General features: G+C 28.4%; 2 long non-coding RNA genes across 2 annotated transcripts in view; one reads left to right on the top strand and one right to left on the bottom strand.

The window, feature by feature from the left end:
- The window catches only part of LOC111622932, a 17,189-nt gene extending 8,179 nt beyond the window's left edge, over window positions 1–9,010 (bottom strand). Inside the window, exons 1-2 of the long non-coding RNA XR_002756368.1 lie at window positions 8,983–9,010; window positions 8,447–8,548 (exon numbers count right to left, since the gene is read on the bottom strand). This is a non-coding gene — a long non-coding RNA (uncharacterized LOC111622932). The remainder of the gene's footprint in view (window positions 1–8,446; window positions 8,549–8,982) is intronic.
- LOC111622927 overlaps window positions 1–9,046 on the top strand; it is a 21,336-nt gene extending 12,290 nt beyond the window's left edge. The window contains exon 4 of the long non-coding RNA XR_002756365.1: window positions 8,959–9,046. This is a non-coding gene — a long non-coding RNA (uncharacterized LOC111622927). The remainder of the gene's footprint in view (window positions 1–8,958) is intronic.
- The last annotated feature ends 16,475 nt before the right edge of the window (window positions 9,047–25,521 follow it).

The raw sequence follows: 25,521 nt of genomic DNA, 5'->3' as shown, positions 1-25,521 counted from the left end.
AAAAAAAAAGACAAAATACATACGCTTTTTTATGAGGCGGATTTACTTTTTTAATGGTATCGATTATTAAAATAAATGAAAATTCTTCTCTAGATTCATTATTTTAAGACCTCCGTTATTTTTATACATATATAAAACATCATGATATATTCGTTTCCACGTAATTTATATGCAAGAACCTTCTCGGGAAGTTTAAAAATAATATTTAGAAAAGCATTAAGGTTTATATATGCTAATAATACTGAAATTTAAAATCTTACTCTCATACGTTCTAATTTGTATGTTTTGGGATTGACATAGTAATACTTGAAAAATGTTTGATGAGAGGAAAGTTTAAAAAGTAAGACATTATAATTCTGTTGAAGTTTCAGATGAATATAAACGTTTTAATTTATTTTAAAAATTCTAACTGAAATTTTAATAAAAAATATATTTTACATCTTTAATTTTTTACCTTAAATTATAATTTCATCTCATTAATAATTTCTAATTTATCTTAATTGTTTCTATTACAGTGCTTTAAAAGTATATAATAAATTGTTTTCTTTCGTGTTTTTTTTTTTTTTTAATTTTAAATCTACAAGTTAATGTCCAATGACAAGAAAGGACATACATCAATTAACAATGGACTCAGTTTTCTCAGGAGTTTTTGTTTCACTTTTAATTATTGTGTACATATCTTGAACCGTTTAAAAGGTATAATCATGATTAAAGTCACACTCAGGATCCAAATGTATTACTTCTATAATTTTTATAATAATCTTCAGAGTTATTCTGTGTTAACAAACATCCCATTATATTCGAGTTTTTGTTTTATTTTTTACCTTTATTATATACTTTTAACCGTTTAAACTATATAATTTCGAATAAAACTAGCAATTATTAAACATATAATCCATAATTATCTTTGAGATTCGTTATTATATTTTTGAAAATAAGCATTTATTTATTAAATTTTTTTTTGATAAATTTTATTAATAGTTCTACTTTGTCACTTTTCCTTGTGTTTAATTACTTCAGGTGATATTCTTATATTATCTAAAAAGTATGCAACTGAGAAGCGTACTTTCCCGCATTATTTTTTGACATTGCAGCGAAATGTGCATCAATTTCAATTTCATTTTATTTAAAAATCATTATCTCTTTTATTTGATCAAATAGAAGATATAACTTATGTAATTTTCAAATAAAATAGATTATTGTCTTAATTTTATTTCGAGAAAATCAGCCAAGATTTTGAAAAATGTCTCTTGGGAAATTATCAGAAATATGTGTGTATATATAGGTAATTTTTTGAAGTTATTTACAAAAAGGGAGAATATTTATTTACATATTATTTTGGAATTATATATAAAAACTTGGGTTGAAATTTGAAAGTTTGATTCGAGGATAAAATGAATATCCACTTTCAGTAAAATTCCGCCGATGATTTTTCGATTTTTGGCAATCCAATATTCAATTTACAAACCAGAAAGTAATAAAATATTTTAAATTATTCTTCGGGATAACTCACAAGGAGTAGGAGGCCAGTATCCAGATAAAGATAGGGTCGGAGGCCTTGGATTCAAATTGGAAGGTGACAGAGACAGCGGGCAATGATAGCAAAACATGTCTGAAAAGAAATATTGATAATAAGATAAGTTTTATATTTTAAATTTTATAATATTAAAAATATAAACAGTTGTCTAACATTAAAATAACCTATTATAATTGTCAGCAAACGAGAATAATTTTGTTTAAAAAAACATTTTTAAAGCCGTAATATCTGTTTTGGTTAACAAAAGTTATTGGAAACTCATCGTCCGTGATCTGTAGCGTGGTCGTGAGTCATAGCGATGATATGAATGACCCTGTCGAACGCAATCTGACCACTCGTCGAGGTACTTAATGCTTAGAAAACGATTAGCGAACACGGAAAGGATTCCCAAGGGTGTCACGGGGGCATAAACTGCTGCCAGTGTTGACACTGTCATTAACACTGTATATGCTAAACAAGCAGTCCCGATGACATAAGCGTAATAGCGACAGTTGTCAACATTCTAGTCGCGAAATTCGATATAGGAGGCGGAGACATGTCATTGCTTTGAGGCAGAACGGATTTCCCTAGAGATTGCGGACTTGGGCTGAATCTAACCTGTTTAGGACTACAGAAAGGGATGGAAAATGTTCTGATAGAATCAAAAGATTTATTAACGAGATCAGATTGATAATAAATGAAGAAAATAATCATTTTCTGTATATTACGATGAATAAAACAAGGCGAAAATTATCCTATTTGAAATATCGTAATTTACATTTAAAAACGATATTTGTTAAATTAATTACATTGGTATACAAAGACAAAAGAAAAATATTAATTCATATTATCACAAAATTAACTTTTTGATGGAGATGGTTTGTTTTTTCATTAACTACACGGATTAGTATAATCGAAATTAAGTTTAAAAATTAATTAATTTACTAAAATATAAATTAAAATTTATCAAACACTCCGATAAATGTTTGAATATATACACAGGATAACAATATATATATAAATACATAAATATAAACGTTTAAAAATTCATAAAAATAGTTTAAAAGTTTCAGTAAATACCACATTTTATAAACGATCTGTTGCATTTATTTACACTTATCTTAAATCTCTTAAATAAATATGTTAATCACGAATAGATAGCAAACACGAATAAGCTAATGATTATTCAATTTATATAAGTCACGACTGATATTTATATTTTTTTTAAAAAAATTAAATATTTTTATCCTTTACAGAATTTTTTTAAAACTTACCCAAAGGATAAATAATATTCCTATTTTAGGAAAAGTGAATCCAGACACGTGACTGTTTGTTGAAAGTATCAAATGCGTCAAGCAACTGTGCCGTTTGCAGCAAATGCCTTGTATAATCAGAGAGAGGAATCGTGCAACGTGCAGCTGCAACTCTCTCTTCTGTCATTGGACCAAATTCCGAATGGGTGTGGCCAAGATTTCTCTTTACTTTTCCTTAAGTCGTATTTTATAAAGACATACGAGGTAAGGAGGAAATTACGAAAAAAATAAAATAATATTTATATCTATAGGTCTATATAATATCATAGCTTTTAGCCGTGATAGAAATCATAAAACGTTCAGTTTAATTTTGTAGTCCTATATAAAATCTCTCTATCTAGATAGGAATTCTTTCAGGGAAAAAAAATCTCATATAGACAAAGAAAGAAAAAGCACCCAAGATTTTTCGGCTTTTTGAATAGAAGAAAATTTTAATAAATTATATAATTGGAATAATTTTATAAACACATAAAGATTATTAAATTAATTTAGATATGCTAAATAAATTAAAAATCAACAGATGTATGATTGTGAGGTAAAGCAAAGTTTACAATCGTTTAAATATTTAATTCTAATTTACTGATTTGTAAATAAAATTGGATTGGAGGTAACTCGATATTTTAATTTAGCTTGGAGGAAATAATTTTAAAACAAATTTAAAGGAATTAATCGCAAATGAATTAAATTTATCGAATCTCGCTGAAAAATAAAGAGTTTCCATCTAATATAAATGCAGCTAATCAATTTATCCTCGAATTATATTTTATTCACTTTTCGACAAAATCCATTTAATCACTTTTTAAATTTTTAATTTCTCGCCTTAAATAAGAATCCAGTTATTTGTTAAGACATTTTTCTTTTTTCTTTTTTTTTTATACGAACGAAGGGAAAATTTGTTTAGCATCTTTTTAAATTCTATCATCGAGTAAGACGCACTTAATTAATTTCTTGTTAAAGTTTCCTAGATATATTTAATTAAGTTCTGTTTTAATTGGGTGATTAACAGTTTTCTTCTTGAGTACGAGCATTTTTATAAACTAATTACGGCTAGTGTTTATGTTAAGGGGATAAAAAAACTTTGGGGGAAAAAAGTTCATTCTTGACCCCATACTAATTCCGTATTCTATGTGCGGCATTTTCGCCCATGAATAATAGAACCATCAGAACTGCCCTCTAGTACCATCCCTCTCAACTATCGGCTATCACTTACTACGCCCTGACTGTCCTAATGGAAGTAATTAGTTGACGTCTCAATGGATTGAACTGATTGAATTACACCATTTACGAACAACGGCATCTACTCTCTAAATGTGTCCTCTTCCCGCAAGATGTCGTCCTATCGATAGGAACAGCAATGATGTCATTCGATGCTCTGCCGTCATTACAGTTGCCCCCTTTTTTTAATCAGCGCTCAGAATTAAAATTGTTTTTATAAATTACTCTGCATCCTAATATGCACCAACAACGGAAAAAAATTTATTATCTCTAACGGTTATGAAAAAATCTCTCATTAGGGACATTGCCAAGTTTTTCTAATAATTATATTAAGAAAAAAACCGAACAATTTGTAATTTGTTTATAAGTATTTTAATTCTTATACTAATTTAAAGAGTAGGTAGTTTTTTAGTGAGTATGCGGATGGGTAATGGATAAAAATGTTTTCTTTCCATATTACTTAAGATCAAATATACAAGAAGAGCAAATAAAATTAGTTCATCTGATTTACTTACTTTAATTCTTAGATTACCATCCATTGATTTTAATTTAATTACTTTACATCGATTTCAATTCTTCAACTTGATTTTAGTTCTTAAATTACCACTAGTAAATGTCGTTTTTGAAGATTTATATAAATTTTAATTTAATTTGAAGTCTATAATTACCCGATTATCATATACTTTATCTTATTTTTAACTGCCTTATCTCAAACTTAGTACCTCATAATTATAAACACTTTTTACTGTAATTTCCACAAAATAACTTAAATTCTTTGAATTAGTTGCGTTAAAATGCTAGAAAATAAGGATTTATAAAAGTATCGCAAGTGTAATTTTGTGAGAGAATTACTTTAAAATAAAATAATAACAATAATTAATTCAAAATCGTGTTCGAGATCAAATGGACATTAGACTTACTCATTAATTATTGTTAAGATAACTCCAATTAGTCCGCTAAATATCTCAATTTGTTTGTCGCTCGCCGTAAATACTTGATTTTTAATCCTTCAATTAACTGTATACTAATTAACTATATATAAATCAAACTTTATGTAACTTTATAAACATAATTAGATCGTTTCTTAGCAATTATTATGCGTATTATTCTATAAATAAGCATTCTTGAAAGCGAAAAACGGAACATTCCTACTTAAAAAATACGAAAACGAATAATACATTTAAAAAATAAAAAAACAAAATATATTGTAAAAAAATTACATTTTTTTATTCAATGAGAAATTTATTTAATTATATTTTTATCGTTTTTTTTCCAATAACAAAAATTAATATCTGATTATCGAACGATATCGTCGTATATTCTTTATAGCAGTAGTTTAAATCGACCTCGGATAATGTGATAATTGTAGATAGATGCTATCTTTTACAATAATCAAATTTATAATGGATTCGAAGTCAAATGTATGCGATAATAACTAACCTAGGTGAAATTACCTACTCTATGCGGAATTTGCGTGCATGCTTAAAGCGTAATAAAGGACATGAGTCAGTGTAGCGTGCTGTTTTAATTTTAAGTAGAATTATGGTAATTTCTCTAGAGGACCAAATTAAGGATTGTCATTGTCAAAACCATAACAGATTAGCGAGTTACAACCGCAAATAACACCCAATATTGATTGAAGGAAGTCGACTTATCTCGACGAATACTGAGTAGCCGACGTTACAAGTTATATAGTCACGAAGCGATCACTTTAACCAATCGGAATTAGATTATCTTAATTAGAGTAATTTTCATTTACTATTTAACCTATAAATATACACCCATTATAACTTTTCCAATCATTATTCTTCATTTAATCTCGCCTAGTTACGTCAGTGTTTATATTACAACTCGTAAAGTGTAGGATGAAGCGTTAACTGGAGTGATATATCCCAAGGGTTATATACATATATAGGATAAATATTAGATAAGTGAAATATAGTTTGGAATATTTAATTAAGCTGTACGATTACGTGGTTCTAATTCAAAATCGAGAGTAATTATAACTAGTTTACGCCCAATGTTACGGGTTAAGAGGAAGATTATCGCGAGAGGCAAAATTGTTTTTGTACTTTCTTTTTATTTGTTTTGCTAGTTAAGCTCGTTTAGGGAGTTATTATTTCCCAATTGGTTTGGAGAACACAAAATTTTATTGATGGCGCCAGACATTACTGCCGGATATCCCTATACTCCGGTCAGAGTTGGGCGTGAAACGACTACCGATACCCAATCGACAATTGCTGCTAGCATCCAATAATAAAACTGGCCGTTATCTCGATATGTCGTGATAATTCTCAATCCGTCACAGTAAATGGTTACGCCCCGTTCTCGCAACAATAAACCTTCCTCATTAGGGTAATTTATAAACGGATATAACCAAAATGCGTCCCGACCGGTAACACTAGTAAGCTGTAGATGAGGGGGATTCTTCGAAAGGAATTTAGTCATTAATAATATTTTCGCATAATTATTTCTCTTGTTTTTTAGCTATTATATTTTATNATTCTTGATCAGAGTTTTTAAAATATATATTAATTAACTTTGATATAAAGATATACTTTTATTAATATCATATTAGAGATAACAATAAGAAAAAGTTACGTTAATAACTTCGTATTCATAAAAATTGTTGGTTATAAAGCCACAAAAACTAATTACTACATAAAAGTGTTAAATGGCACCCAAACTACAAAGAATATGCCGCATAATTGTTCATCTGATTCGATGAAGAATTAAATAAACTCTAAGTTCAATCGCAACAGAATATTTATTTTTCTTATTTTAAAAATAAGTCGGTAAATAATAAAAAGGAATAACATTTCAGTATAATACCGATATTTTTGTTACTTTTAGCTCAATAAAATCTCGTTCCAGTTTAGTATATTTTCTTCGTACAAGATCTAGATTCGACATTAGCATTTCAGAATTTTGTTTTTCCAAAATTTTAAACTTAGTAAGTTATGAGTTCAAGAGCCGAGTCGAAATCTTATTTGAGAAGATTCGGAGCAATTCCGAATTCCTACAATCAAATAGAGTATGTTTATTAAATATAGGATTGGCTTCTGGATATGAAACAATATCATATGCAAATATTCAAAATTGAAAGCATAAATTCTTTATAGAGTCGGATATTTCAAAAAAATGCGATAAGTCCAATAAAAATTCCAAAAGCTTAAAATAAATCTAAAGAAAGAGGCTTACGTGCGTCATTATGTGATTCGATAAATACAAAACTAGATTTTAAATCAACGTATTTGTTAAAGTTTGATAGTGGAGTACCACTCTATAAAAAATGGTGTTTCATAACAGAAATATTTAATTTCTTTAAAACAATATTTTATAAAAGTATTTCCAGAATTTAATAAAATAGTTGTTCTGTAATAATGTATATTCATTTAATAAAATCTTATTCTCTTTTATTTTATAAACAAAATAAAACATCAAGTTTTATGCTAAAAATATTTAATTATGATAACTAGATTTATAAATTTAAACATATAGATTATTTTAGAGACTTAGATGAATTAGTTAGAACCACAACGATGCTTTAATGTCAAAGATCTAAGCTGAATTTATATCTGAGAAAAGGGAAGATGCATTTCTCATTAGTATTTAGCTAAGTCCAAAGCTAACACGAGCCAAATCTTGGTGGAAATCATGTCTTGACGTCGGGAAGGATGAGTAGGGAAATGGTAGAAGATTAGGATACGAGTTACCGACTTCCCGTGGGACAACGGTCCAATCTGGGTCTAGACAGGACTTTCCATCATTCGCTGTACCTCCTCCGAGTTTAGATCTCCCTTTACTCCCATGTGTTAAAGAGCATAGAATGATATATATTTACCGTTCTTTAGTCACCCAACAAGTGAGTAAGTATTTGATTTAAACACGAGTTTAAATTTATTTCAAGGGATACTCTACAAATGGGAATTAACTAATAATTTTCCTCTTTTTTCTCTCTTCTTTAACTATTAATTTTTTATACGATTTCTTTTTTACTCTAGTATTTCGAAAGGAGCTTCGAATTTAATATATATATTTCAAAATTTTAAAGTACAGTACATATTTCAAAGATATATATATATATATATATATATATACAAAAGTGAAAACTAATATAAAATATATCATTCGGTGAGTGAAACAAGTTTACATGTCAATGCTACCGAGTTTATATTTTAAAACAGAAATAGCTCGGAAAAGTTTTTCCATTTTTTAAATTTATAATGAAGACAAAAATATTTTATATGATAGAACTATATCATATGAAAGCACTTTGTTTGTACAAATTGACATTCTGAATTAAATTATTGATAAAAGAAATCATAATAGCTAACTCGCAATATATATTATAGTAAAAAGCATTTATCCAATTTTAAATCACCTCCAAAAAAGGTTTTACCTGAACTCTCGCTTCAGTTAAATTGATCTTCATAGCTAGATCTTCTCTAGTAAACACATCGGGATAATGGGTTTGAGTGAAAGCTTTTTCCAATTCTTCTAACTGAAAATGAAATACATTTGAAGATCAAATAAAATATCAAATTTGGAAACTGCTTCCGGACATTTTCGCAAAAACAGCGCATCGACTTGTTTCCCCATCTTTATTTAATAGTCACGGATCTTTTTTCTTAAAATAAAACTTTTCTTCTTGATAAACATTTTTATAGATTTAATATTTCTACGAATTTATATTATTTTTTAAATAATTGAAATATATATTAATGCAATACACTAACATTAAATTTTATAATTAAAGTTATACTTTTATAAAGTAAGTTCTCAAGTTTTTGAATCATTTCTATAAAAGTTAAAATAATATAAACGGAGGCAAATTAAGTTAAAATTTTAAAAATAAAGATTAACTTATGTTTCTTTTACATTAATTTATAAATCTCTTTAAATGTACTGTAGATTCTTTTAAGATCCTCTACTTACCTGTTGTACGGTGAAAGTTGTGCGGTTTCTTCTCTGCTTTCTTCGAACAAATGTATCATCATGTAAATCTCCTTGGTAATTATAATTACTATCTATATCAAAGCAAAATTTTACAAATAAATAATTTGTAAAACAATAAAATACAAATTTGTATAACTTTATTTAAAAACATGTCACACGATATATTATAAGCACTTATTCATTCGTTTTTCTTTAGTGAGATATCATCTACGTTCTCTTTGAGTTTTAGCGTATCGAAAATATAAATAGATTAGATATATCGGTTTAAGTTTTATCAAATCAATTCCATTTGGTATAATTAGCAGGACATAAAATCGTTTTCTCTTTTGGCCAAGTCGAAAAGATACTCGCTCCTACAAATTGCTAATTATCGATCGAATTGGATTTACCCCTCCACAAATAATTTATCATTAGAACTGCTGAATTACATTTGCAAATCATCGAAATAAGTTTAAAAAAATGTAAGCAAAGACTGATGGGAATAAGGTGTAAGTTAAAAAAAAAACCGTTTATATACGACAAAATAACTTTAAGAAAAGAGAGGCAGGTCAGTAAATTGGATCAACGAAGATGGACCGTAAGCCTAAACCCATTACTAGAAAAAGGTATCATGGTAAAAAAAGAGAATCCGGTATCTTTTCCCCTCCCTTTTTTTGCAAGGGGTGTTTTTAATCTCACCTGAGGGGACAACTCGTATTTGGTTTTGATGGAACTACATATGACGGGAAGTATGAGTGAGATACTTAATCTGGATCTCTAAGCGAAGACAGAATCGAATCGTCTACAGACAAAGTAAACATTTATCGTCGAAGAGTAGAAAGAAGAATTTTATCTGCAGTTAAATTCGGTTTATTAGCTTCGACTCTAGTCGTCGTCGAGTCCTGATTGAGAAATAGCATCAAGAAAGCATCGGGATTTTTTTCTCTTCCCTAAGAAGAGCACGCTATATGTATAAAATTGATAAACTTCGGAAAATTGACATAGGAGGGATGCTTTAAATTCGACAATATTGGATTCGAAATGTGAAAAATCTTTGCGATTAAATCAAGCGAAACGTCGTATTTATCTTCGCTTCACATAAATAAGTAGGAATATTGGATCTGGGTCCATTTTATCGAAGATTACGTCCACCTATAGTAATAAAGTATCCTCGTTTACTATATTCGTAACAGACTTCTGCTATGGATTTAAATGAAAGAGATTTGGAAATTCCACTTTCTTTTTATCTGCCTTCGTCTTCGTTTCTGATGCATTTATAACGATTTATATAGAAATATTTCACGCCGGTTGCAGTAATACAACCTATTCAATTGGCTCGTTTTTTGAAAACCAAACTCCTGATGTCAATTTTTTGAAATGAGTAGCCGTGTTTGTTATAAAGAACTGAATTGCGGTAAAATATTTGAAGGGAGTCTCGTTTCGCATTTGGAAAAGCCTCTCAAAAATTTCCTCTTATCTCCCTTTTTCTGAATAATTTTCAATGAAACTTGTTACATATTTATGCAACAGGAACCATTCCTCTTTTAATTTTATTTATTTATTTATGTAGCGAATAGACCTAATATTATCGTGCCCATAATCTAACTTAAACCAACAGCAAAATCGTTACAAATTCTTAGTTTTATATAGAATGCAAAAAAAATGCTTTAATGAAACAATTAAGGCTTTTTGTTACAATTTTAAACGAAAATTAAATCAAAATAAAATGAAAACAAAAATGTCCTAAGTTCTCTATTTTTTGTTATAATCTTTATAAATAATCTTTGCAATGGCAGAATTTAAGACATCGAGTCCCAATAGTGAATCGCTTTCATAAATAATAGTAGATAGCTTGGAACTTAAGTTTAATACTTTTTCTAAAAATATTAAACTTAAGTCACTAAAATCAGCTTACTCCATAACTTACTTTTTAGTATAGGATAAAAGGGAAAGTAAATGAACCTTATTTAAACTTTTTAAATTATTGAATTACAAAACTTTTTTCTTCAAATTATAAGAAAAAACCTCAGCCTCTCGGGGTTCCGGAATCGCGGGGCTCTTTTCATGTGAAATGTGCGAACAAATAGATCCACCACCCGAGTGTTAATCTTAAATATGGGTGTACTGTTTGCAAGCAATTCATCAATTTTTGCAAGAGCGTCAGCAATTTGTATGTATTAAAACGTTGTAATTCGTGTATTGAACACAAAGAATTTCATTCTTGAGTAATTTTTGTAGTTTTTTAAGTAATAAAGTAATTGATATCAACTGTATCTTTACAGTGGATAAGACATCAATTTAATTTTTAAGAATTTTGATCTCTCCTGTGTAAAAGCAGATTGTAGATAGAATAAGTTTCTAGCTGCTCAAGTTAAAATAGATTTAAATTACTTATTTGCTGTCATTTATAAAGACTGCATACAAATTTTATGCTTAGTTTTTACAATTAGTTAAAAATTTTAAATTTTTTCTCTTAATTTGTTATATCGCATATAATGAAACCTTGTAAATTAAAATGTAAAATCATATCATTATTTTGTTACATCTAACTAAAGTATTAGTCATTGGTGGTTTCGAAAGCGGGAGTTAAAATTCGTTGCCGTTAGAAACTAACGGAGCGTATGATCCGACTGAAGACAAACAATGAATGTGACATTGATTATTTCGGTCCCTCCACAATCACGTTGGTCTGTAGCATCGGTTGGTTAAATTGAAAGCTACCGATAACATAAATAACATGCTAGATACATCCTCCTCTTTTCAATAAATTAGAAATATTTTCTAAAACCTGCTTTACCATCTAGCGAAATAATAAAATTTTACTTAGTAAACTTTATAGTTTTTCTTTCTTCTTTCGTCTTATTTAACAAAATAGACTATCCTGTAAAATAACAAATTTAAATGCTTACAATCGTTATTTTACATTGTTTTAATTAAAATTATGTTCTTCAAACTGGCCAGACTGAAAAAAAAAAAAAACTGTTGCAGATAAGAAATTTTGAAAAATTATTGTTCACAGGGTCACTAACAGTTGAAACAACTAAATAGATAATAAAAACAAATATTCTGTAAATGTATTATATGTTGTGTTTTATTGAATACATCAATATCTTTTATGATAAAACTAATAATTATTTATTACAATTTCTTTTATTTAAATTAATTATTTATTCGTATAGTTTCAGAGAGAAATTATTATAAGTTACTAGCATGGGTAGATGGGGATAAAATTCCGTCCATTCCCGACTGAGAACCTATGGATCTACGTAAGTATATATAAATATAATATTTTAATATTTCATACGATTTACTCAGTTTTAAAAATCTACGTAAGACCATACCCGTCTCCTAGAGAAGAGAAAAAAGGCGGTCTCAAAGACATCCCCAATGACGTAGGAGGTGGTGATGATTCTTTATTATAAGCAGCATCGGATAGAACCAGGCCACCGTTTTGACCAGCGTACCTATCTCCCGCTTCGCCCTCCTCAGTGGCAGAATACACTTCGCTTCCTTTACTGTCGGCATCTCTGACGTTGTCTGTTGGTCCTTCTGAGCCCTCTTGACATCTCTTTTCTACTTCGTCTTCCCCTTCTTGGATACAAACGTCCGTATTATCTTCGGTGGATTTCTCGAATTCTTGTTCATCGCACTTCTCTTCGTTTCTTCCCTCTTCATTCTTATCTCTTTCTAATTGATTACCTTCTCTCTCTTTTCGCAATCTTTCGGCTTTTCTCCACTTAGCCCTTCGATTTTGAAACCATACCTATGTTTAAAGAAGCTTTGTTACGACTGTTAATTTTCTTTGAACTTTTGATAATTATCTAACAAATGTTCATTTTCGAATATTTTTAATTTCAATCGAATATAAGATTGAATTATAATTTAAGACAAGAGAGGAATTTTTATAATTTGAATGAATTTAAATAATTATGACCAAAGAAATTTTATACAATAAGTTATTTAATATTAATTTGGAATAGAATATTCTGATTACCTTTATAGAAACTGTATAACTTATACAGTTTTTATATTAATTATTATATTTGATTTCTAACTACAATAATTTATTAAAATTAGATGTATCGGAATAGTTCGAACTCTCAGTGCAATAAATATAGTTACGATGGCTCTATAATTTAGGCCTAAAGGAAGTTGAAGAGATATAAATATAATTTTTAATGAAATCAAACTTATTGGATATAATTAATAATATCGAAAATGGCAGTAAATTGAATAGAAAATCTTGATTTAACTAAAAAATATTTTTAAAATATCTGAGTTTACAAGTAGAGAAGAAAAACTTAAGCCATTACGATCTTTTTCTAAATTTTAGAAATTCTATTTAACGATTGCACATCTCACAGACGTATTGTACAGTACACGTTAATTCAAATATTTTATAATTAAACCTAACATATGTAAATATACGGTTTTATTTTAAATATATGCTTTATATTTTGCAATATTTATAGCATACGCTTGTTTATAAAGCAATTGAGATTCCATTGAATTTGTTCTTATATTAATGAAAAAAATGAATATTTAATTATAATTACACTAATTAATCATTAAAATGCATTAATGAACACCTTTCTGTACTTTTCAATTAACTTTAAGCCATATTAGGTTATATCAATCCATATAAGTTATATTGAAAATTGTTAAATATTCGGTGTGATAAAATATGATTTGCCAATTAGTTCGGTGTCACGGTCATTAGAATTTTGAATCTTATTCATATCGAATGAAACATCTAAATATATTCATAAATTTTATTATTTATTTATTCTATCTTAACTTTACAAAATTCACTTATGAAAGGAATAAAGATTTGTGAAATTATTTTCAAATTGAGATTGATTTATTTAAAATTCGGGCTTTAAAATTTTAAATCAGTTTATGATTTTTACATATTATTTTTCGAATGTCTCACCGAATACGATATTCTTAATAGAAAACTTATTTCCATTCAGTTTTGTAAATATTCTAATATTTTAAAAAGATTCTACTCTAGACAAAACTACTTTACAAAGTATGTTCACGCATATTTACGCCTGCCCATGATAGACTGTTTGATAAATTCCTTTATATTATATAAGTTCACTATCATACAGGGTGGCCAAACAGTATTCTATTATAAAGATAAAATTGTTGTCTTATTTGAAGAAGACAACAATTTTGTCTTTATAACAAACGTTTTACAAACTTTACAAAACTTGTTCAAAATGACATTCTTCTTGTTCAATAAAAAAATTGCAGCACTTTAACTGATTAAACTTACGATTTATATTTACAAGTATAGTCTGTATGGGATACGCTAACGTTACTTGGTTAACTGATTTTTGAACTATTCTGCATGATCTCATCGTATCTGTTAATAGAAAATACTGGGCGTTTTTGACGTTTACAATGAGAAAAAATTATATACTGGATTTAATAGTTCTGTTTCTGTTTAGAGAGATTCTTGATCAGAGTTTTTAAAATATATATTAATTAACTTTGATATAAAGATATACTTTTATTAATATCATATTAGAGATAACAATAAGAAAAAGTTACGTTAATAACTTCGTATTCATAAAAATTGTTGGTTATAAAGCCACAAAAACTAATTACTACATAAAAGTGTTAAATGGCACCCAAACTACAAAGAATATGCCGCATAATTGTTCATCTGATTCGATGAAGAATTAAATAAACTCTAAGTTCAATCGCAACAGAATATTTATTTTTCTTATTTTAAAAATAAGTCGGTAAATAATAAAAAGGAATAACATTTCAGTATAATACCGATATTTTTGTTACTTTTAGCTCAATAAAATCTCGTTCCAGTTTAGTATATTTTCTTCGTACAAGATCTAGATTCGACATTAGCATTTCAGAATTTTGTTTTTCCAAAATTTTAAACTTAGTAAGTTATGAGTTCAAGAGCCGAGTCGAAATCTTATTTGAGAAGATTCGGAGCAATTCCGAATTCCTACAATCAAATAGAGTATGTTTATTAAATATAGGATTGGCTTCTGGATATGAAACAATATCATATGCAAATATTCAAAATTGAAAGCATAAATTCTTTATAGAGTCGGATATTTCAAAAAAATGCGATAAGTCCAATAAAAATTCCAAAAGCTTAAAATAAATCTAAAGAAAGAGGCTTACGTGCGTCATTATGTGATTCGATAAATACAAAACTAGATTTTAAATCAACGTATTTGTTAAAGTTTGATAGTGGAGTACCACTCTATAAAAAATGGTGTTTCATAACAGAAATATTTAATTTCTTTAAAACAATATTTTATAAAAGTATTTCCAGAATTTAATAAAATAGTTGTTCTGTAATAATGTNTATAATCATGATTAAAGTCACACTCAGGATCCAAATGTATTACTTCTATAATTTTTATAATAATCTTCAGAGTTATTCTGTGTTAACAAACATCCCATTATATTCGAGTTTTTGTTTTATTTTTTACCTTTATTATATACTTTTAACCGTTTAAACTATATAATTTCGAATAAAACTAGCAATTATTAAACATATAATCCATAATTATCTTTGAGATTCGTTATTATATTTTTGAAAATAAGCATTTATTTATTAAATTTTTTTTGATAAATTTTATTAATAGTTCTACTTTGTCACTTTTCCTTGTGTTTAATTACTTCAGGTGATATTCTTATATTATCTAAAAAGTATGCAACTGAGAAGCGTACTTTCCCGCATTATTTTTTGACATTGCAGCGAAATGTGCATCAATTTCAATTTCATTTTATTTAAAAATCATTATCTCTTTTATTTGATCAAATAGAAGATATAACTTATGTAATTTTCAAATAAAATAGATTATTGTCTTAATTTTATTTCGAGAAAATCAGCCAAGATTTTGAAAAATGTCTCTTGGGAAATTATCAGAAATATGTGTGTATATATAGGTAATTTTTTGAAGTTATTTACAAAAAGGGAGAATATTTATTTACATATTATTTTGGAATTATATATAAAAACTTGGGTTGAAATTTGAAAGTTTGATTCGAGGATAAAATGAATATCCACTTTCAGTAAAATTCCGCCGATGATTTTTCGATTTTTGGCAATCCAATATTCAATTTACAAACCAGAAAGTAATAAAATATTTTAAATTATTCTTCGGGATAACTCACAAGGAGTAGGAGGCCAGTATCCAGATAAAGATAGGGTCGGAGGCCTTGGATTCAAATTGGAAGGTGACAGAGACAGCGGGCAATGATAGCAAAACATGTCTGAAAAGAAATATTGATAATAAGATAAGTTTTATATTTTAAATTTTATAATATTAAAAATATAAACAGTTGTCTAACATTAAAATAACACATTATAATTGTCAGCAAACGAGAATAATTTTGTTTAAAAAAACATTTTTAAAGCCGTAATGTCTGTTTTGGTTAACAAAAGTTATTGGAAACTCATCGTCCGTGATCTGTAGCGTGGTCGTGAGTCATAGCGATGATATGAATGACCCTGTCGAACGCAATCTGACCACTCGTCGAGGTACTTAATGCTTAGAAAACGATTAGCGAACACGGAAAGGATTCCCAAGGGTGTCACGGGGGCATAAACTGCTGCCAGTGTTGACACTGTCATTAACACTGTATATGCTAAACAAGCAGTCCCGATGACATAAGCGTAATAGCGACAGTTGTCAACATTCTAGTCGCGAAATTCGATATAGGAGGCGGAGACATGTCATTGCTTTGAGGCAGAACGGATTTCCCTAGAGATTGCGGACTTGGGCTGAATCTAACCTGTTTAGGACTACAGAAAGGGATGGAAAATGTTCTGATAGAATCAAAAGATTTATTAACGAGATCAGATTGATAATAAATGAAGAAAATAATCATTTTCTGTATATTACGATGAATAAAACAAGGCGAAAATTATCCTATTTGAAATATCGTAATTTACATTTAAAAACGATATTTGTTAAATTAATTACATTGGTATACAAAGACAAAAGAAAAATATTAATTCATATTATCACAAAATTAACTTTTTGATGGAGATGGTTTGTTTTTTCATTAACTACACGGATTAGTATAATCGAAATTAAGTTTAAAAATTAATTAATTTACTAAAATATAAATTAAAATTTATCAAACACTCCGATAAATGTTTGAATATATACACAGGATAACAATATATATATAAATACATAAATATAAACGTTTAAAAATTCATAAAAATAGTTTAAAAGTTTCAGTAAATACCACATTTTATAAACGATCTGTTGCATTTATTTACACTTATCTTAAATCTCTTAAATAAATATGTTAATCACGAATAGATAGCAAACACGAATAAGCTAATGATTATTCAATTTATATAAGTCACGACTGATATTTATATTTTTTTTAAAAAAATTAAATATTTTTATCCTTTACAGAATTTTTTTAAAACTTACCCAAAGGATAAATAATATTCCTATTTTAGGAAAAGTGAATCCAGACACGTGACTGTTTGTTGAAAGTATCAAATGCGTCAAGCAACTGTGCCGTTTGCAGCAAATGCCTTGTATAATCAGAGAGAGGAATCGTGCAACGTGCAGCTGCAACTCTCTCTTCTGTCATTGGACCAAATTCCGAATGGGTGTGGCCAAGATTTCTCTTTACTTTTCCTTAAGTCGTATTTTATAAAGACATACGAGGTAAGGAGGAAATTACGAAAAAAATAAAATAATATTTATATCTATAGGTCTATATAATATCATAGCTTTTAGCCGTGATAGAAATCATAAAACGTTCAGTTTAATTTTGTAGTCCTATATAAAATCTCTCTATCTAGATAGGAATTCTTTCAGGGAAAAAAAATCTCATATAGACAAAGAAAGAAAAAGCACCCAAGATTTTTCGGCTTTTTGAATAGAAGAAAATTTTAATAAATTATATAATTGGAATAATTTTATAAACACATAAAGATTATTAAATTAATTTAGATATGCTAAATAAATTAAAAATCAACAGATGTATGATTGTGAGGTAAAGCAAAGTTTACAATCGTTTAAATATTTAATTCTAATTTACTGATTTGTAAATAAAATTGGATTGGAGGTAACTCGATATTTTAATTTAGCTTGGAGGAAATAATTTTAAAACAAATTTAAAGGAATTAATCGCAAATGAATTAAATTTATCGAATCTCGCTGAAAAATAAAGAGTTTCCATCTAATATAAATGCAGCTAATCAATTTATCCTCGAATTATATTTTATTCACTTTTCGACAAAATCCATTTAATCACTTTTTAAATTTTTAATTTCTCGCCTTAAATAAGAATCCAGTTATTTGTTAAGACATTTTTCTTTTTTCTTTTTTTTTTATACGAACGAAGGGAAAATTTGTTTAGCATCTTTTTAAATTCTATCATCGAGTAAGACGCACTTAATTAATTTCTTGTTAAAGTTTCCTAGATATATTTAATTAAGTTCTGTTTTAATTGGGTGATTAACAGTTTTCTTCTTGAGTACGAGCATTTTTATAAACTAATTACGGCTAGTGTTTATGTTAAGGGGATAAAAAAACTTTGGGGGAAAAAAGTTCATTCTTGACCCCATACTAATTCCGTATTCTATGTGCGGCATTTTCGCCCATGAATAATAGAACCATCAGAACTGCCCTCTAGTACCATCCCTCTCAACTATCGGCTATCACTTACTACGCCCTGACTGTCCTAATGGAAGTAATTAGTTGACGTCTCAATGGATTGAACTGATTGAATTACACCATTTACGAACAACGGCATCTACTCTCTAAATGTGTCCTCTTCCCGCAAGATGTCGTCCTATCGATAGGAACAGCAATGATGTCATTCGATGCTCTGCCGTCATTACAGTTGCCCCCTTTTTTTAATCAGCGCTCAGAATTAAAATTGTTTTTATAAATTACTCTGCATCCTAATATGCACCAACAACGGAAAAAAATTTATTATCTCTAACGGTTATGAAAAAATCTCTCATTAGGGACATTGCCAAGTTTTTCTAATAATTATATTAAGAAAAAAACCGAACAATTTGTAATTTGTTTATAAGTATTTTAATTCTTATACTAATTTAAAGAGTAGGTAGTTTTTTAGTGAGTATGCGGATGGGTAATGGATAAAAATGTTTTCTTTCCATATTACTTAAGATCAAATATACAAGAAGAGCAAATAAAATTAGTTCATCTGATTTACTTACTTTAATTCTTAGATTACCATCCATTGATTTTAATTTAATTACTTTACATCGATTTCAATTCTTCAACTTGATTTTAGTTCTTAAATTACCACTAGTAAATGTCGTTTTTGAAGATTTATATAAATTTTAATTTAATTTGAAGTCTATAATTACCCGATTATCATATACTTTATCTTATTTTTAACTGCCTTATCTCAAACTTAGTACCTCATAATTATAAACACTTTTTACTGTAATTTCCACAAAATAACTTAAATTCTTTGAATTAGTTGCGTTAAAATGCTAGAAAATAAGGATTTATAAAAGTATCGCAAGTGTAATTTTGTGAGAGAATTACTTTAAAATAAAATAATAACAATAATTAATTCAAAATCGTGTTCGAGATCAAATGGACATTAGACTTACTCATTAATTATTGTTAAGATAACTCCAATTAGTCCGCTAAATATCTCAATTTGTTTGTCGCTCGCCGTAAATACTTGATTTTTAATCCTTCAATTAACTGTATACTAATTAACTATATATAAATCAAACTTTATGTAACTTTATAAACATAATTAGATCGTTTCTTAGCAATTATTATGCGTATTATTCTATAAATAAGCATTCTTGAAAGCGAAAAACGGAACATTCCTACTTAAAAAATACGAAAACGAATAATACATTTAAAAAATAAAAAAACAAAATATATTGTAAAAAAATTACATTTTTTTATTCAATGAGAAATTTATTTAATTATATTTTTATCGTTTTTTTTCCAATAACAAAAATTAATATCTGATTATCGAACGATATCGTCGTATATTCTTTATAGCAGTAGTTTAAATCGACCTCGGATAATGTGATAATTGTAGATAGATGCTATCTTTTACAATAATCAAATTTATAATGGATTCGAAGTCAAATGTATGCGATAATAACTAACCTAGGTGAAATTACCTACTCTATGCGGAATTTGCGTGCATGCTTAAAGCGTAATAAAGGACATGAGTCAGTGTAGCGTGCTGTTTTAATTTTAAGTAGAATTATGGTAATTTCTCTAGAGGACCAAATTAAGGATTGTCATTGTCAAAACCATAACAGATTAGCGAGTTACAACCGCAAATAACACCCAATATTGATTGAAGGAAGTCGACTTATCTCGACGAATACTGAGTAGCCGACGTTACAAGTTATATAGTCACGAAGCGATCACTTTAACCAATCGGAATTAGATTATCTTAATTAGAGTAATTTTCATTTACTATTTAACCTATAAATATACACCCATTATAACTTTTCCAATCATTATTCTTCATTTAATCTCGCCTAGTTACGTCAGTGTTTATATTACAACTCGTAAAGTGTAGGATGAAGCGTTAACTGGAGTGATATATCCCAAGGGTTATATACATATATAGGATAAATATTAGATAAGTGAAATATAGTTTGGAATATTTAATTAAGCTGTACGATTACGTGGTTCTAATTCAAAATCGAGAGTAATTATAACTAGTTTACGCCCAATGTTACGGGTTAAGAGGAAGATTATCGCGAGAGGCAAAATTGTTTTTGTACTTTCTTTTTATTTGTTTTGCTAGTTAAGCTCGTTTAGGGAGTTATTATTTCCCAATTGGTTTGGAGAACACAAAATTTTATTGATGGCGCCAGACATTACTGCCGGATATCCCTATACTCCGGTCAGAGTTGGGCGTGAAACGACTACCGATACCCAATCGACAATTGCTGCTAGCATCCAATAATAAAACTGGCCGTTATCTCGATATGTCGTGATAATTCTCAATCCGTCACAGTAAATGGTTACGCCCCGTTCTCGCAACAATAAACCTTCCTCATTAGGGTAATTTATAAACGGATATAACCAAAATGCGTCCCGACCGGTAACACTAGTAAGCTGTAGATGAGGGGGATTCTTCGAAAGGAATTTAGTCATTAATAATATTTTCGCATAATTATTTCTCTTGTTTTTTAGCTATTATATTTTATAATTTAATTTTATATTAGATAAATCAATTTTAAATCGTTAAAAATAGCGCCTAGCTGTGTACAGTACATTTTATTTTTAAACCTTAAGGCCTTAGCTTTTTAAATGTTTTAGAAACTCAAAAAACATGGAACTTTATATAGAAAAAATATGAAAATGCTTTCATATTTATTCGCATTTTAGATGTTACAAAATTAAATGAATATATGTAACAAGAAAATATTCTGTATAAAATAGAACAGAATATACTTTCTTTTGAATATAAAATTTCTATATTTAATCTAATCTTTTGTCTTATTAAATATAATCAAAGATAATCTTTAGCTTTAATTTTTTTCCCTACAAATTATAGCGGAATATCACTTAATGGGTTATTTCTAAAATCGTATTAAATAACTTAATATACTAAAATATATGATGATGTTTTATAGTTTAAAGAGCCTTACGCTAAAAATACAGTTTTGGCTAATGCTTTTAAATTTTACAATTGTAAAATATTTATTTTAGTGTTTCGCAATATAAAAAGAACTTGACAAATAAAAAATCAGAAATTTATCGATTTTAAAAAATAGTAGGTACTGTACAGTACTGTACTGTACAACAGCGATCGCCAGCATAGGTTCTTACCTCACGGACCAATAAACTCACAACTTTGAATCCCGCGGACCACTGTCATGAATTTTGTTTAAACGATAGAATAATGAACATAAAAATTCCATTTTACTTTATTAATATGAAATTCACTTTAGTGTGAAGTTTGTTGCTGCTTGTTTAAAATAAATTTATGGATTTCTGGCTCTTTTCCAAGAAGGAGGATAATCGCACTCACATTATTTATTGATTTATTGACATTATTAGTTATTGATAACAGTCATTTCGTATTTAGTTTAAGATTCGAATAAAAAAGCAGTGAGTGAGAAAGAATTTTTCATCTTTTTCGTAATACTTCGCGTAACCTTCAGTTGATCAATGTCCAAATTTCTCCACGAACCACCAAAATTTTCTCGTGGACCACCGGTTGGCGACCGCTGCTGTACAGTATTTGATATAAGCCCGGAGCCGGATTTATACGTCAGCTAAACAAGCTATACCTTAGGGCTTCAAACTAAAAGAGTACACTAAGGCCTTACGCTTTTAAATTCGTTATTATTTGGTGGAGATAAAAGGCCTCGTCCATGTTATAGCTTATTACCAACAGGTCTAAATATGACCCTGTATATGTCTATAGAATCTTAACTATACATAAAGAGTTAATGTTTTTTTTAAATACATATTTATTACAGCTAATTTGTATTTAAATTTATTTTGTTTTTTAATTTTTAAAAAATAGAAAACAAAATCACAACTTATTCAATTTTATAATTGTTCGCGCTTGTTTCCGAATTAGGAGAAATTATGTCGTTTATAACTATTGTCTTTTATGAAGACAAATTTCACTTGATTGGATATACTCTTCTGTTTAAAATAAGCTAATTAATCCTGTTTGAGAAAAAACTATTGATTGAATTAATGGAGTTTGACACTCGAACTAACACCGAAACCATAACAAAATTCAATTAAATGGGATTATTGCGATCCCTATCACGAAGCAACAGCTAGAACTCAGGCAGATACACAAATGGATGAATCTCTTTCAGAAATTATTAATACATAAATATTAATAAATGGCCGTTTTAGTTACATAAATCGCCGCAAATATAACGGCGCTGTAATTAAATCGCGTGATATAATGACGTAATGAACAATTCTGCACAAGAGAACGTGAAAATTTTGCGTGACCCGATTAAATTCTAAATGCTTCGCAGGAAGTTGATAATTACGTTTTAATGAAATTGTGAGGCGCTCACTGAATGTCGGAAGAAGTTGGCAGCTAATATTAAAAAACCGATTGTGTGCAGTTCTATCACATATTTCACGTCACGCTGATGACGTCAGAGTTTACTACAGCGCACCGAAATAGTTGGGGTATATCACGTCAGCCATAAATGGGGAATATTAGTTGTATGTTAGCATTAACTACAAATATATTTATTTTTTATTTAAATTTATCGTAAATTTTCTTTCGTAATTAGATTCCTTGTGTGTAATTAATGTATATAACAGGTATTTTTTTAATGGCGAAAGCATACTCTGAATGGAATTTTGTTACGCAGTTTCAGTATATGATGCTATACGAATAACGAATGTTGGACTACAAATGACAAAATTTAAATATATAAGCTTAGAAGTTGTAAATATTAGAGTTGATTTTCCAAAATACTTATATATTTTTTTTAAATATAAGTTATTTTTATATAAATATAAACATTCATTAATTGGGAATATTAAACAATGTGTATTCATTAAGGAGTGATATAAGTAACAGGTACACTTGAACAATATACATTGATTAATACATGTTTTTCAAGACATGATGTAAGAAGTTCATACAGTATAGCATTTCTTGAAGATCGTACATTGAAGAGCCTGTCATTCTTGACGCACAGACACTTCTTGAATAGCATATAACTCACATACGTACTCGGAGAACATACATCAATGTGTACCATACTAGTGTATGTTCTTTTTAAAAAAGTAAGAATTACAGTGCTTTCTTTTTGTTTGTATCAACGAAGAGTGAAAACAAATATAAAATTTTTTCTGAAAAGTTTTTTCTGTGATGTCAATTCTTCTGATTTTTTCCCACTCATAATTATCTGTTCGTAAAATAAAATTTCAGGATTTAAATGTGAAAATACTAACTTTACATAAAATAATTCCATCTCACTTTCTAACACCATCATCATATTGAAAATTGCTTTTTATAATTTCGAATTGTAATTAATTAAATTTTAGAAAATTTATTTAATCACTTTACTTATATAATTGATTTAATAATTTCGAAAAATATGATGTTTTATAGTTTAAAGAGCCTTACGCTAAAAATACAGTTTTGGCTAATGCTTTTAAATTTTACAATTGTAAAATATTTATTTTAGTGTTTCGCAATATAAAAAGAACTTGACAAATAAAAAATCAGAAATTTATCGATTTTAAAAAATAGTAGGTACTGTACAGTACTGTACTGTACAACAGCGATCGCCAGCATAGGTTCTTACCTCACGGACCAATAAACTCACAACTTTGAATCCCGCGGACCACTGTCATGAATTTTGTTTAAACGATAGAATAATGAACATAAAAATTCCATTTTACTTTATTAATATGAAATTCACTTTAGTGTGAAGTTTGTTGCTGCTTGTTTAAAATAAATTTATGGATTTCTGGCTCTTTTCCAAGAAGGAGGATAATCGCACTCACATTATTTATTGATTTATTGACATTATTAGTTATTGATAACAGTCATTTCGTATTTAGTTTAAGATTCGAATAAAAAAGCAGTGAGTGAGAAAGAATTTTTCATCTTTTTCGTAATACTTCGCGTAACCTTCAGTTGATCAATGTCCAAATTTCTCCACGAACCACCAAAATTTTCTCGTGGACCACCGGTTGGCGACCGCTGCTGTACAGTATTTGATATAAGCCCGGAGCCGGATTTATACGTCAGCTAAACAAGCTATACCTTAGGGCTTCAAACTAAAAGAGTACACTAAGGCCTTACGCTTTTAAATTCGTTATTATTTGGTGGAGATAAAAGGCCTCGTCCATGTTATAGCTTATTACCAACAGGTCTAAATATGACCCTGTATATGTCTATAGAATCTTAACTATACATAAAGAGTTAATGTTTTTTTTAAATACATATTTATTACAGCTAATTTGTATTTAAATTTATTTTGTTTTTTAATTTTTAAAAAATAGAAAACAAAATCACAACTTATTCAATTTTATAATTGTTCGCGCTTGTTTCCGAATTAGGAGAAATTATGTCGTTTATAACTATTGTCTTTTATGAAGACAAATTTCACTTGATTGGATATACTCTTCTGTTTAAAATAAGCTAATTAATCCTGTTTGAGAAAAAACTATTGATTGAATTAATGGAGTTTGACACTCGAACTAACACCGAAACCATAACAAAATTCAATTAAATGGGATTATTGCGATCCCTATCACGAAGCAACAGCTAGAACTCAGGCAGATACACAAATGGATGAATCTCTTTCAGAAATTATTAATACATAAATATTAATAAATGGCCGTTTTAGTTACATAAATCGCCGCAAATATAACGGCGCTGTAATTAAATCGCGTGATATAATGACGTAATGAACAATTCTGCACAAGAGAACGTGAAAATTTTGCGTGACCCGATTAAATTCTAAATGCTTCGCAGGAAGTTGATAATTACGTTTTAATGAAATTGTGAGGCGCTCACTGAATGTCGGAAGAAGTTGGCAGCTAATAT

This window comes from Centruroides sculpturatus, unplaced genomic scaffold (assembly GCF_000671375.1).
Source record: "Centruroides sculpturatus isolate CEXI.00-Female unplaced genomic scaffold, Cexi_2.0 scaffold39, whole genome shotgun sequence".
NCBI classification, from domain to species: Eukaryota; Metazoa; Arthropoda; class Arachnida; order Scorpiones; family Buthidae; genus Centruroides; species Centruroides sculpturatus.
The sequence above is the reverse complement of the archived record's forward strand: the minus strand, read 5'-3'. Positions and strand labels throughout refer to the sequence as shown.